The sequence below is a fragment of the Tamandua tetradactyla genome, chromosome 3 (assembly GCF_023851605.1).
Source record: "Tamandua tetradactyla isolate mTamTet1 chromosome 3, mTamTet1.pri, whole genome shotgun sequence".
In the NCBI taxonomy this organism is placed as follows: Eukaryota; Metazoa; Chordata; class Mammalia; order Pilosa; family Myrmecophagidae; genus Tamandua; species Tamandua tetradactyla.
This window is the reverse complement of record NC_135329.1, coordinates 10,070,457-10,084,852: the sequence shown is the minus strand read 5'-3', so window position 1 is coordinate 10,084,852 and position 14,396 is coordinate 10,070,457. Positions and strand designations below refer to the sequence as shown.

The 14,396-nt window shown below is 36.7% G+C and overlaps 1 pseudogene; it reads right to left on the bottom strand.

Moving 5' to 3' along the window:
• Nucleotides 1-9,983: 9,983 nt before the first annotated feature.
• On the bottom strand, nt 9,984-12,458 carry LOC143675489 (1,4-alpha-glucan-branching enzyme-like; annotated as a pseudogene).
• Nucleotides 12,459-14,396: the final 1,938 nt, after the last annotated feature.

Sequence of the window (14,396 nt, the reverse complement as noted above, 5' to 3'; positions counted from 1 at the left end):
TTATTGCTTAATCAAATAAACACTTTCAGACTTATTCCACTTTTCTTCGGCTTACATTGCCCGCCTTATTTCCTTGAAACTTCTTCCTCCCTTGATTGCTTTGGGGTGTGGACCTTCCTGCCCACCTGGGACAGAAATCCTGGAGTGAGCTGGGACTCAGAATTAAGGGATTGAGAAAACCTTCTCAACCAAAAGGGGAAAGAGTGAGGTGAGACAAAGTAAAGTATCAATGGCTGAGAGATTCCAAACAGAGTCGAGAGGTCATCCTGGAGGTTATTCTTACACATTAAATAGATATCACCTTCTTAAGTCAAGGTGTAATGGAGAGGCTGGAGGGAAAGGCCTGAAAATATAGAGCTATGTTTCAGTAACCATGTTTCTTGAAGATGATTGTATAATAATAATAGCTTTCACAATGTGACTGTGTGATTGTGAAAACCTTGTGTCTGATGCTCCTTTTATCTACCTTGTCAATAGACGAGTAGAACATATGGAATAAAAATAAATAATAGGGGGAACAAATGTTAAAATAAATTTAGTAGATTGAAAGGCTAGTGATCAATGAAAGGGAGGCATAAGGAGTAAGGTATGTATTAATTTTTTTCTGTTGTCTTTTTATTTCTTTTTCTGAATTGATGCAAATGTTCTAAGAAATTATGAACATGCAACTATGTGATGATATTGTAAATTACTGATTATGTATGTAGAACAGAATGATCATATGTTAAGAATGTTTGTGTTTGTTGTTATATTTTTTTTTTAATTAATTTAAAAAGAAAGAAAAGCCATGGGAAGCAAGAAATTGAAAGTCAACAGGACCTGGAAGAGAAAGGAAAAGATTCTGCCACGTGCACAGCTATCTGACATAAAAGCTAAGTACCAACAATCACCGGCAGCCTGCCCTAGAATGTCAGTCTTCAGGAAGAAAGCATCACTTTACTGCTGCCTCAGTTTGGGACTTCACCTAGCCTCAAACTGTGAGCCACTGAATGACCATTGTTTAGGCCAACCCATTACATGGTGTTCTAGTTTGCTAGCTGTCGGAATGCAATATACCCGAAATGGAACAGCTTTTAAAAAGGGGGAATTTAATGAGTTGCTAGTTTACAGTTCTAAGGCCGAGAAAATGTCCCAATTAGAAATGTCCAATCAAAGGCATCCAGGGAAAGATACCTTGGTTCAAGAAGGCCGATAGAGTTCAGGGTGTCTCTCTCAAGTGAGAAGGCACATGGCGAACACAGTCAGGGCTTCTGTCTCTCGGCTGGAAGGGCACATAGCAAATATGGCGTCATCTGCTAGCTTACTCTCCTGGCTTCTGGTTTCATGAAGCTCCCCGGGAAGCGTTTTCCTTCTTTATCTCCAAAGGTCGCTGGCTGGTGAACTCTCTGCTTCGTGGTGCTGCAGCATTCTCTGCTCTCTCTGAATCTCTCATTCTCCTTTTATAGGACTTCAGAAACTAATCAAGACCCACTCAAATGGGTGGAGACATGTCATCCCCTAATCCAGTTTAACAACCACTCTTGACTAAATCACATCATCCAGGGAGATAATCTCATTACAGTTTCAAACATACAGTATTGAATAGAGATTATTCTACCTTTATGAAATGGGATTTATATTAAAACATGGCTTTTCTTAGGGGGCATACTTCCTTTCAAACCAGCACACATGGTATTTGCTTTAACAGCAAGAAAATGAAACATACCCCAAGCTGTATTGTGCCTTTAAAGTCTCTATTCCTTGCTCATGACTGGCTAACTCCCTCTCAGCCTTCAAGATTCATCTTGGGTTTCAGTTTTTTTCCAAGAAGCCTTTTTTTGTTTCAGTTCCCAGTTCTCAGTTACTTTCACTGCCCTCCACACAAGTTACTTCCTTTCCTCTGTGTTACCACAGCATCTTGTGAATATCTTTTTGATTGTACTTACATGTTATTATGAAATTTTCTATTTTTTTATCTGCCTTACTGGAGTATAAGAGTGAAGACCACATCTGTATATACCCTTGTAAAACACTAAAATTTAAAAATACTTTGAACAGAACAAGAATAAAAATACTCATCAAAATTGCGAGGTATAGAGTTCTAATTCTAGAAAAGATGAAGTAAGCACACTCTTCCTTGTCTCTCCCAATGAATGAAACTGTAAATCTGGAAAGAATGCATGGGGCAGATATACATGAAGACTCTAAAAAGTAAGTAATGTGGGGTACAAGGGTAATTCAGTGGTAGAATACTCACCTGCCATGTGGGAGACTTGGGTTTGATTCCCAGTCCATGCACTCCCCCCCCGGCCCCCACACACCCCCAAAAAACAAGCAAAACAAACAAACAAAAATTCAACAAATGTTGCTGCAATCATGGAATACTCACATGGAAAAATAATGAAATTGACTATGCCATATAGCATACAAAAAAAATAAATAAATAATGACTGGTAAATGGGTGAAGAAGATCAGAATTCAAAGAACGTCTGAACTGATGGTGAGTTTAACATTTTTTCCCTCTGTTATCCCCTTGCCTGGGACTCAAGGCAGATGAAATTCAGAAATGAGCAACTGCATGAGCAGAGAGAGGTCTAGAAGAAGCTCCTAGTGCCAGCTCATGAAATGAGAAAGTAGTCTTGTACCATTCAGAGAGAGAGCCCCCAAGTAATCCCATGGCAGCAGGATGGTAGCACAGAACCTAAAACTCTGAAGGAGGGAAAACCTCTCTGAACAGAGAAGTGGTGGTACTGAGGATAGGGCGAACCTATGTTGCTTTTTCCTCTCTGCCCTCCCACGATCCCAGATGTGAACACAGTCACAGGAATTGCACAGCAGAGCAAGGTAAATAAAGCCCTATATTTCTGGCCAGAGAACCAAAAATGAAATTCTGAGGGAACCAGAAAGTACCAGGAAGATCCCAAGGGAAGAAATTCAGGAAGATGAATACAATCATATTTCATGAATTCCTTTTTTTTTTTTTTTTAAAGGAATTCTTGGACTCAATCTCAACTCTGCATACGTGTCTCTGATCCTAAACAGCATGCCATGGGCTTTGAAAAAAGAACTGATATTGAAAACACAATCCCTAGTAAGCTAGTTAGACCTTATGACCTGAACCAAACCAGGTCAGTTGCTTACTAAAACAAAAATACCAACATTTTCAGTAGGAGTTAAACAAGACCTAGAATCTCATAATATTCAAAAGGATACAGTCCAAAATTACTTGGTATATGGAGAACCAGGAAATCTTAACTCGTGGAAAAAAATCAGCTGACAACAATGCTGAAGAAATACATTAAAACAGTTACTATGAAAATGCCATAACAAGTAAATGCCAATATTCCTGAAATGAATGGGAAGATGAAAGTACTAGTGAAGAAATAGAAAATATAAAGAAAAAACAAATAGAAATCTTAGAACTGAAAAAGACAATAACTAAAATTTTAAAAAATTACTGTATTAGCTCTGTATTAGTTTCTTATTCCTGCTCTAACAAACTTAGTGACTTAAATGTATTATCTTGCCATTCTGGAGCTTAGGAGTATGAAATGAGTCTTAGAGGGTTAAAATCAAGATATAGTAGGGCTGAATTTCTTCCAGAGGCTCCAGGGGAGACTCTTTCCTTGCCTTTTCCAACTACTAAAGGCTGCCTGCATTCTTTGGCTCACATCCCCTCCTCTATCTTCAAGATGCAGTACTCCAACTTCTGCTTCTATTGTAGATCTTCATTTTGGTCTCTCACATTCCTGCCTCCCTCTTATAAGCATGCTTGTGATTACATTGGGCCCAAGTGGATAATCCAGGATAATCTCTGATTTCCAGATCCTTAATCACAACTACAAAATCCCTTTTACCATGTAAAGTAATGTATTCCTAGCTTCTAGGAAACATGATGTGAACATCCTTGAAGACAGTGAAGACATTATTCTGTCTACCACAGACTCTGTAGCATAATGGAGGTGGCAAGGAAAGAGTCAGTTAACTTGGAGGATAGGTCAATAGAAATTATTCAGTCTGAAAGCCTAGAAAAAATGAACCAAGTTCAGAGGTCTATAGGAGCATTCCAAAAAATTCTAACATTTATGTCAGCAAATTCCAGAAGAAGAGAGAGTGTGTGGTACAGAAAAAAAATTATTGTAAAAAATGAAGGTTAAAACACTCAAATGTGATGAAAGACATAAACCTATAGAAGAAAAAGCTCAGTGAGCCTAAAACAGGATCAACTCAAAGAAATCTCGGTTTAGAAACATTATAGCTGCTGAAAACCAAGACAAAGAAAAAGGTCTTGAAAGCAGCCAAGAAAAATGATACATTCCTTATAGGGGAACAATGGGCAAAATAACTGTGGGTTTCATATAAAAAATCATGAAGACAAGAAGGAAGTGAAAAAAACATTAAAGTACTAAAAGAGAACTAAAAAACTATCCATAGAACAAAATTATCCTTCAGAAATGAAAGTGAATGTCAGAGATTGTTAGAATAGATTTTTAATGACACAATTATATTCTGAAACTTATATTAAATATAATGACATAGATAGGATAAAAGATATAAGTAGGGAAAAATATGATGCAAGCATTAATCAAAAGAAAGTTCTATAATTAATATCAGACAAAATAATCTTCAGAACAAAGAAAATCACCAGGAATAAAACAGAACAGTGCGTGACAATAACAGGACCAATTTAACAAGAAGACAACAATTCTAGGTGTGTATACACCTAACAAAAAAGATTTCAACATGCATGAAACAACTGATAGAACTGAAAGGAGAATCCACAGCTATAGTTGGAGACTTCACACTCCTCTCCAACTAGTTATTGATAGAAGTAGTAGGCAGAAAATCAACAAAAATATAAAAAGTGAACAATACCATCAGTCAAATGAATCTTGTTAACAATTAAAGAACACTTCACCCAACAACAGCAGAATACACATTCTTTTCAAAAGCACAGAGGATATTCACCAAGATAACCATATTCTTGATCAGAAAACAAATCTTGACAAGTTTAAGAGAATTGAAATATGAAATATGTTCTATGAATACAACAGATAAACTAAAAAATCAATAACAGAAAGATACCTTTAAATTCACCCAAATTTTGAATTAAACACACACTTCTAACAACCCATGTGCTAAATAAGAAATCTCAAGCAGAATTAAATTTGAAATAAATGAAAATTAAAATACAACATATCAAAATCTGACGCTACTGAATCAGTGCTTAGATGGAGCTTCATAACTTTAAATACTTATATTAAAAATGAAGAAAGATCTCAAAGCTAGCTTTCTCATTAAAAAGATAGAAAAAGAAAAGCAACCCAAAACTAATGTAAGAAGAAGAAATAAAATAATATATACCTAAGAGTGGAAAGCAATGAAAATATAAAACAGGAAAATTAATAGAAGAAATGGTTGATTATTTATAATGATAACTAAAATTTATAAACCTTTAACCAGACTGAAAAGAGAGAGCTGGAAGAGGGAATGAGAAGAGAAAGGAATAAAGCAATTATCAAGATTCTACAAATAAAATGGATACAGGAATTATCTTAGTTTGCCAAAGCTGCCATTTTGCAACATACCAGAGATGGATCAGCTTTCAATAAGGGGATTTATTTAGTTGAAAATGGTTAGTTCTTCAGAGGAAGGGTAGCAAGTTAGCTTTCATCTGAGTTTTTGTCACATGGGAAAACTCACTGCGACATCTACTGGCCTTCTCTCCTGGCTTCTGGGTTCCAGTGACTTTCCCTGGTAGATTCCTTTCTGCATCTCCAAACGTCTGGGTTGAGCTTTGAGTGCTGAGGTAAGGTATGCTGAGCTGCTGAGTGCCCTTCTGACCTCTCCAAGTAATTAAATTAAACCTCATTCATTGTGAAAGGCACTCCCCTTAATCGACTGCAAATGTCATCAGCCACAGATGAATTTCACATACTGATGATTTAAGTCCACAGAAACAGCACAACAGGGCATCACCTGACCAAGTTGACACCTGAACCTAACTACCAGAGGAATATTATGAACAATGTTATAAAGTTGACAACTTAAACAAAATGGACAAATACTTTGAAAGATGCAATGTTCAAAAGCAAAGAGATAGCTGGAGTAGTCTTATATCTATTAGAAAAGTTGAAGTGTAATTGAAAAAGCTTCCCACACAGAAAGTTCCAGACCCAAATGACATCACTGGTGAATTGCAGCAAATAATTAGGAGGAAGGATACCAATCCTAAACCCCTGTTTTAGAATACAGAGGAAGAAACATTTCCTAACTCATTTTATAAAGCCAGTGTTCCTTGAGCAACACTATAAACCAATTATACCTAATGGACATAAATAGAACACTCCATCCAACAACAGCAAAATATAAAATCTTCTCAAATGCACAAGGATCATTTTCCAAGATAAACCATAAAGGTCACAATCACAGCTCAATAAAGTTTAGGAGATTAAAATTATACAAAGTATCTTCTTTGACCACAGTGAAATGAAGCTAAAAACCAATAGCAGAAGGAAAACTGTAACATTCACAGACATGGAAATTAAACAACATATTTTTTAACAACTAATGGGTCAAAGAAAATTAGAAAATATTAGAGACAAACAAAAACACAGCATACCAAAACTTATGGGATTCAGTGAAGTCAGAAGAAAATTTATAACTGTAAATGCTTACTTTAAAAAAGAAAAATCACAAATCAATAACCTAACTTCACTTTTAGAGGAACTAGAAAAAGTTCAGACTAAACCCACAGTTAGCAGAGGAAGGAAACCTTAGGAATTAGCGTGGAGATAAATGAAATAGAGAATAGAAAGACAATTGAGAGAATCAGTGGAACCAAAACTTGGTTCTTTGGAAAGATCACTGTAATGGACAAACCTTTAGCCATAATGACATAGGAAAAAGAGAGAGGACACAAATTAGAAAATCTCAATAGACTATAACAAGTAAAGAGATTGAATCAATAATCAACAAAATCAGTAATCAACAAAAAAAGGCAAGACTGATGGCATCACTGCTGAAATCTACCAAGCATTTAAAGAATTAACACCGATCCTTCTCAAATGCTTCCAAAAAATAGAAGAGGAGGGAACGCTTCCTAACTCAGTCTGTGAGGCCAACATTACCCTGAAACTGAAGCCAGAAAGAGCACAAAAAAGAACATTACAGACCAACATCCTTTATAAATATAGTTGCAAAAATTCTCAACATAATACCTGCAAAACAAATCCAACAGTATATTAAAAGGAATATACACCATGACTACATGGAATTTATTCCAGGAATGTAAAGGTGGCTCAACATAAGAAAACCAATCAATTAATATATCAGGTTAATAGAGTGAAGGAAAAAATCAACATGATCATCTCAATTGATGCAGAAGAAACATATGGGAAGATCCAATATCCTTTCATAATAAAAAATTCTGAAAACTAAGAATATAAAGAATATATAAAATACATATAAAAATATTTTAAATTTTCTCAATGTGATAAAAGGCATTTATGAAAAGCCAACAGCAGGCATCATTCTCAATGATGAAAGAATGAAAGCTTTTCCCCTAAGATAAAAAACAAAAAACAAGCACAAAGATGCTGGCTATCACCATTGTTACTCAGATTTGTACTGGAAGTTCTAGCTAGAGAATTGGGCCAGAAAAGATATGAAAGGTGTTCTAGTTTGCTAGCTGCTAGAATGCAATATACCAGAAATGGAATGGCTTTTAAAAGAGGGGAATTTAATAAGTTGCAAGTTAACAGTTTTTAGGCTGTAGAAATATTCTAATTAAAGCAAGTCTATAGAAATGTCCAATCCAAGGCATCCAAGGAAAGATACCTTGATTCAAGAAGGCCGATGAAGCTCAGGGTTTCTCTCTCATCTGGAAAGGCACATGGCAAACATGGTCAGGGTTTCTTTCTCAGCTGGAAGTGCACATGGCGAACAGGGCATCATCTACTAGCTTCCTCTCCAGCTCCCTGGGAGGCATTTTCCTTCTTCATCTCCAAAAGTCACTTGCTGATGGACTCTGTGCTTCGTGGTGCTGCGGTGTTCACTGCTGTCCCAGAATCTCCAGCTTTCTCCAAAATATTTCCTCTTTTATAGGATTGCAGTAAAGTAATCAAGACCCACCCAAACGGGTGGAGACCCGCCTCCACCTAATCTAGTTTAACAATCACTCTTGATTGAGTCGCATCTCCAGGCAGATCTAATTACAGTTTCAAACATACAGTACTGAATAGGGTTTAGAAGAAATGGTTACCTTTACAAAATGGGATTGGGATTAAAACATGGTTTTTCTAGGGTGCATAAACTTTTTCAAACCAGCGCAAAGGGCATCTGAATTGGAAAGAAAGAAGTAAAGCTTTCTCTATTTGCAGATGACATGATACTATATATAGAAAATCCTAAAGAATCCACAAGAAAGCTACTAAAACCGTTAAATGAATTCAGAAAAGTTGCAAGCTTCCAATAAACACATGAAAAGATGCTCAACATCATTAGCCATTAAGGAAACGTATATTAAAACCACAGTAAGATACAACTTCACACCACCAAGGAAAGCTATTAGTTTTTAAAAGGTGCCAAGTCCATTCAAAGGAGTAAAGAATGTTCTCTTAAATAAGTGGTTTGGGACAGCTGACTATCTATATACAAAAGAATGAATTTGGGCCCCTACTTCTTACCATATACAAAATTAATTCAAACTGGGTCAACAACCTAAATATAAAAGCTAACAGACAATTGGATTTGAATGGACAGTTTTCCAAAGAAGATAAGCAAATGACTAATAAAGCATATGCAAAGATGCTCAACACCACAGCCATTAGAAAAAAGGAGATCAAAATGACAGTGCCACTTCACACTAGAATAGCTATTTTTTTTTAAATGGTAAATAAGTGTTGGCAAGGATGGAGAGAAATAGAAATCTTTTTACATTATTGGTGGATATGTGAAATGGTCCAACCACTGTGGAAAACTCTTTGGTGGTCCCTCAGAGAGTTAAGTATAGAGTTATCATATGACCTAGCAATCCCACTTCAAGTTATATACAAAAAAAAAAACCCACAAAATTTGAAATCAGGGATTTGAACAAATATTTGTATACTAATGTTTACAGCAGCTATATTCACAATTGCCAAAAGTAGAAGCAACCCAAATGTCTGTCAACAGATAAATGGTTAAACAAAATGTGGTATATGCATAAAATGGACTATTATTTAGTCATGAAAAGGAATGATGTTCTGATATATGGACAATATGGATGAACCTTGAAGAAATATGTTTAGTGAAACACAAAAGGACAATATTGTATTATTTCTCTTATTTGAAAAACTTAAATAATAAATTCAAAATAAAATTCATACAGACAGAAAGCAAAATACTGGTTATAAGGGGCAAGGGAAGGAGGGTTTGGAAAGTTGGTGAGTATGAGTTCCTGTCTGCAATGATGAAAATGTTTTCGAGATAGTAGTAAAAGTTACACAACATTATCAATGTACTTAATGTCAGAATTGTATGCTTAAAATGATTTTTATGTACAAAAATCATAAAAATATGTAGTAGCTGATCAAATCCAGCAATATGTAAAATGCTGTGTTGGGGGGAAGAGAGAGACACTTCATACCACCTTTATGAAATGTGTCTCAACCATATGAAAGGTATCAAAGACCATACAATGCCTGCCACAAGAACAACGGTCATAGGGTCTCAACCACTCCATGGGGTGCAGGTGTTGAGGTTGACAAAAACAAGCATGACTCATACAGGAGCTAGAGGGAATGATCTTTACTTACATAGATGTGGTAGTTTGGAGCTATTCTTTACCTCAGAAAAGGTCATGTTCTTTTAATCCATTCTTGTAGGCACAGACCTATTGTGGGTGGGAACTTTTAGTTAGGTTATTTAAATTGGGATGTGACCCACCCATTCAAGGTGGATCTTAATCCTTTGCTGAGCCCTTCATGAGAGAATCAAAGGTAGAAACAGAGAGAGAGACAGTGCTAGCTTATACAAGAACTCCCCAGAGATGCTAAGAGAGGGCCACAGACGCTCAGAGAGAAAGCCACTAGCATCAGAAGCTGAAAGCAATGAGACCCAGAAGTGAAGGACCAGCAGATGCTAGCCATGTGCCTTCTCGTAAGACAGAGCAACCCCAGATGCCATCAGCCTTTCTTCAGAAAAGTTATCTTCCTCTTGATGCCCTAATTTGGAAATTTTCATGGGCTTAGAGCTATAAATTTATAAGCTAATAAATCCCCATTGTCAAAAGCCTGTCCTTTTCTGGTATATCTCATGTTGGCAGCCTTAGCAAACCAAAACAACAGAGAAGAGACCATGCAAGTTCAGCTTCATTAGTAGGTATTGGTCCCCCATGACCTTGATATGCTTTTTTTTTCCTTTTTAAAAAGCAGTTTTATTGAGATATATTCACATACCATACAATCCATCCAAATTGTACAATCAATGCTCTTAGTATATTTGCAGAGTTGTGCATTCATCACCACAATCAATTTTAGAACATTTTCATGACTCCAGAAAGAAAAACCCCATACCCCTTAGTGGTCATCTCTCAATCTAACCAGTTGATTGCATCTGTAGCTGATTACATCTGTGATCGAGTAAGGCACATCTCCCACAATGAGATAATCCAATCAGTTGATGGCTTTTAAGGGAGAAGAGACTCTTTCACTGCTTCTTCGGCCAGCAAACCTCTCCTGTGGAATTTGTCCAGACTCTTCATTGGGTCTGCCAGCTTCAGCCTGCCCGACAGATTTTGGACTCTTCTGTTCCCATGGTTGCCTGAGACACTTTATAAATCTCATATTTGCAGATCTCTCCTGTTGGTTCTGTTTCTCTAGAGAACCTGCCTAACACACCCATGAAACTGAGATAGCTTTCTGCCCTGAGCCCATGAGTCAATTAATTTTATGAAATTGTACTCCACGATCAATGCCTGGAGTAGGAGGGGTCAGTACACTCATGTGTTTGTACACATTTCTGCATCCATCAACCAGAGTGCCAGTGTCATATCACCAAGTGCCTGATCATGACTCTCTGCAAAAGCAATGCACTTTTCAAGGTAGTGTCTATTTCTGAGGGTCTACACCATATTGCCCATATTCCAGTCTTCATCCTTAAATCGTTGGAGTAGCTAGATCCATTTATCTGGAATTGCCATGGCCAATCACTAGTCAAAACCACCCCTTCCCTGGGAAATTAAAGAACACCGAATTGGTATTCCTGAAACAATCTAAGGTATTTTTATAGAATCTGGGTACAACGTGTGAACCAAATGATTGGCCAACATGAGATAAATCAAGGAATCTTCATCTAATTGTAGTCTGGAGTATTTATGGTAATCACCTGAAAAGCCTTGACCCATTCCATAATGATGATAGAGCATGGATATAACACCATCAAAACAAAATCCATCAAAGCCATATTTCATCAACTACCATCTTGTGTTTGACAGAAGGAATCTTAAAACTTCCTAGCCAGAGTTGTCAAACAATCTATGATCCCAGAGATCATGGTTCCCTCTAGATCCAGAATGAAAATAACAGGAATCTGTCCCATCAAACATATTCAGTCCATCTTCTGAATTTTTTTGAAGTATGACTGAACCACGTCTAAGAGGACTATAATGCCCCTTGCATGAGTGGTGTCAATCAGTTCTTTTAGCTCTTCCTGTGTTTTGTAACAGCTTGAAGCTGCAAAGAAGCTTGTAATCTGGTAACCAAAACTGGCATAGTAAGCATGTTCCATGATCACCATCATCTGGATACAGTTGTATCCCAGGTCTTTAATTCCTGGTAGTATACTGTAGGTAAATTGTTTATAAAAAGCTACTTTTCCTTCATGGGAAGAAATTCCCACATGAGATTAATTGATTCTTAGACTTCTTGGCTTCTTTGGTCTAGAATGCTTAAATTTATATGGGTGTTCTGGATCCCAGTGTATCCAATCATAATTCATACTATTATGACTTCACGAGTCATGCTTCGCCCATGGTGAAATATGATACAAGATCTCTCCACTTTTACTAGTAACCCCTACCTTTAATTTGGATCTACGAGGCATTTATTCTGCTATGGGAGGACATACAGCTCCCATTTTCCATAATCCAGTTTTTTATATTGGCATGAAAATGGATTCCAACCACTGAAGTCTCAAGTAAGAAAAACTCCTTCTACTCCTGGGGCCTATTCTTTGCAGTATAAACCACCATCAGCACATCTGTGGATGGCAAATGATTTATAACCTTTGTAAAACTTATCAATTCCACCTTCATTTTCTCCAATACAATCCAAGGTCTGGTAAAATGGCCTATATCTGCATTGGAAGTCCCGAGTGAAGGGTTTCAGGAACCAGTCAACCTGCAGGAGTTATGCCAGCTCTGGCATGTCCACTAGAGTGGTAGTCAGAACCTCCTCGGAACTATTAATCTGAGCCACCAAAGTTGCCGAAGCTGCCATCTTTGGCTCCAGTCAGAGAAGCCTAGGCCCAAGATGCCAATTAAGTCTTTTGCCCATTTTTTGACTTGGGTTGTTTGAGTTGTAAGATTTCTTTATATATTCTGAATTTTAGACCCTTATCAGATATGTGATTTCCAAATATTTTCTCACACTGAGTAGGTTGTCTTTTCACTTTCATGACAAAATCCTTTGATTTTGTAATTTTGAGGAGGTCACATTTATCCTTTTTTTTTTCTTTCATTGCTTGTGTTTTGGGTGTATAGTCTAAGAAACCATTGCCTCACCACAAGATCCTAAGGATGCCTCCCTAGATTTTCTTCTAGGAGTTTTATAGTCCTGGCTCTTATAGTTAGCTCTTTGTTCCATTTCGAGTTAATTTTTGTATGTAGTGTGAGATAGTGGTTCTCCTTCATTCTCTTGAATATGTATCTCCAGTTCTCCCAGCACATTTGTTCAAGAACCTATTCTTTCCCAATTGAGTAGATTTGGCAGCCTTAACAAAAATCAGTTGGCCATATGTGTGAATGTCTAAGTGTGAACTCTCAACTTAATTTCATTGGTCTATAAATTTGTCCTTGTACCATTACCATGCTGTTTTGTTATATACTTTAAAGTAAGGAAGTGTGAGTCCTCCAACTTTGTTCTTCTTTTTCAGTATGTTTTTTGCTATTGGGAGCCCTTTACCCTTCCAAATAAATTTGACCATTTCTGCAAAGTGGGCTTTTGGAATTTTGATTGGGATTGCGTTGAATCTGTAAATCATTTTGGATAGAATTGACATTTTAATGATATTTGATCTTCCACTACATGAACATAGAATGTCCTTCCATTTATTTTGATCTTCTTTCATTTCTTTTAGTGATGTTTAGTAGTTTTCTATATATGACTCCTTTATATTCTTGGCTAAATTTATTCCTAGATATTTGATTCTTTTAGCTGTTTTTAGTAAATGGAAATTTTTCTTGATTTCCTCGTCAGCTTGCTCATTACTAGTATATAGAAACACTGCTGATTTTTGCATATTGATCTTGTATCCTGCCACTTTGCTGAATTTGTTTATCAGCTCTAATAGCTTTGTTGTCAATTAGGGGGAGCTTTCCACTTATAGGATCATGTCCGCTGCAAACAGTGAAAGTTTTCTTCTTCCTTTCCAATTTGAATGCCTTTATTTCTTTTTCTTGCCTAATTGCTCTAGCTAGAACTTCCAGTACAGCGCTGAATAACAGTGGTGACAGTGGGCATCCTTGTCTTGTTCGAATCTTAGAGGGAAAACTTTCATCTTTTCCCAGTAAGTATAATGTTAGCTTGGGTTTTTCATATTTGTCCTTTATCATGTTGAGGAAGTTTCCTCTTATTCCTGTTTTTCTAAGTGTTTTTATCAAGAAAGGATCCTGAATTTTGTCAAGTGACTTTTCTGCATCAATCGAGATAACAGCACAACAATTAGCTATAGACCAAATTTCAGAGTTTGGTATGGGTTACAATTCCACAATTTTAGGCTTTTACTTTGAGCTGCTCTAAGGTACTGGAAACTAAAAAAAAAATATCAATTTAATGATTCAGCAATCATATTCATTTGTTAAACCCTACCTTCTCTGTATAACTCCACCATCACCTTTGATCTTTCTATCCCACTCTATAGGGATATTTGGGCTATGGCCATTCTAACTTTTTCAGGTTGGAAGAGCCTGTCAATAACATGAGGTAGGGACATGGAACTAGCTGATGTTCCTGGACCCTTGAGGTTTCAGGCCTTATCTGGTCCAGGGACCCATTTGGAGGTTGTAGGTTTCTGGAAAGTTACCATAGTACATAAAACCTTTGTAGAATCTTATATATTTATCTATGATTTCAATCATTTTAAATTTATTGGGTCATGTTTTGTGGCCAAACGTGTTCTGTCTTGGAGAATAATCCACGTGCCCTTGAGAAGAATGT